Raw genomic sequence first — 1,266 nt, forward strand, 5'->3', positions numbered from 1 at the left:
AGTCCTCAAATTTTCCTACAATAGGGAAATAAAAACCAAAGGGTGCTGGATGGGGAAATAAAAGTGGAAATAGTGATATTTGAGGAAAAATGTCAACTAAACACTCCTACAGAGTTTATTTTCTATTCAAAATTCAATGTGTTATTTACAATAGGGGAGACACCCTATTTATAGATATGAGTGCCTTGGAGAGGAAGAGAGGAAGGGTAGGGGTGTAAAAGATTACAAGCTTCTAGAAACTAGGTCAAATGTGAGCACATGGGGAGTCTTCTAGAATCTAGGTCAAAGGTGAGCGCATGAGTGAGTTTCTAGAAGCTAGTTAAGGTGGGTTTTGGCACAAGCCCAATAAGTACACCCTCTTCTAGCTTATTCTTCTATTTAGACCTTCAAAGTAAGCCCAATTTATTTACATAACTTGTCTTGTGAAAAGACTAGAAGAAAGAACATATGATATTCAAGTTTATGTCTGGTTCTTCTTCTGTTGAGGCTCTCTTGAGGTTTGGTGGGGCCTAGTATTGTATGCTGATATAACTAACCTAATTGTCTAGTTGGGTTATATGACATAATAAGCACCAATTTGTTATAGTTCAAAGTATTAACTTTAAGCTAGTGAATTCAAGTGTCCCTTTCCATCTAATACGTTCATATTTATTCCTCTTTAATATTCATTGGATAAGTCTAAGTTCTGAAAACTTATTCAAAAGGGGAAAAATGTAGAATGTCCAAAAAAAAGTTTGAAAAATTTAAGAATTTAGTTGTTGAAGTTCCCAAAATTTAGAAGGAATCAAGGCACTTAGCCTTAGATTTCTTAATAATATCATGAACTATCTTTTTACCACGTGTTTGATTAGCTATAACTAATCCCCAAATCAAAAACGGTGCACTAATAAATATTAAGTAAACTAAACAAACATATTCTAAATTTTATCTATAAGTGAGCTACTTTTCGACATGTAAAAAATTGATAATTTCGTCGACAGCAGGGTTCGAACCTGCGCGGGCGTAGCCCAACAGATTTCAAGTCTGTCTCCTTAACCACTCGGACATATCGACCTCTTTGATGTATTAGCCATTTTATTATATGAACACACGTTGGATCTAATTAAATATTTTTTGCTCTTTAATCATTTGATTTTAACTTACATACAAAGCTTACTATGAGTTATGAGATAACCTTCTATTTTCCTGTAATTATTTGTTGAGAAATTTATTCAAAAGGTGAACTCAAGAAAAGATTTGAAAGAGCTTATTGCAAACTTATTTTTT

General features: G+C 33.3%; 1 non-coding gene across 1 annotated transcript; it reads right to left on the reverse strand.

Moving 5' to 3' along the window:
- Positions 1-971: 971 nt before the first annotated feature.
- TRNAS-UGA (transfer RNA serine (anticodon UGA)) lies at positions 972-1,053 on the reverse strand. Its single transcript has one exon. It is a non-coding gene; the product is annotated as a tRNA-Ser (tRNA).
- Positions 1,054-1,266: the final 213 nt, after the last annotated feature.

Source organism: Phaseolus vulgaris, chromosome 1 (genome assembly GCF_051622355.1).
Source record: "Phaseolus vulgaris cultivar YP4 chromosome 1, ASM5162235v1, whole genome shotgun sequence".
In the NCBI taxonomy this organism is placed as follows: Eukaryota; Viridiplantae; Streptophyta; class Magnoliopsida; order Fabales; family Fabaceae; genus Phaseolus; species Phaseolus vulgaris.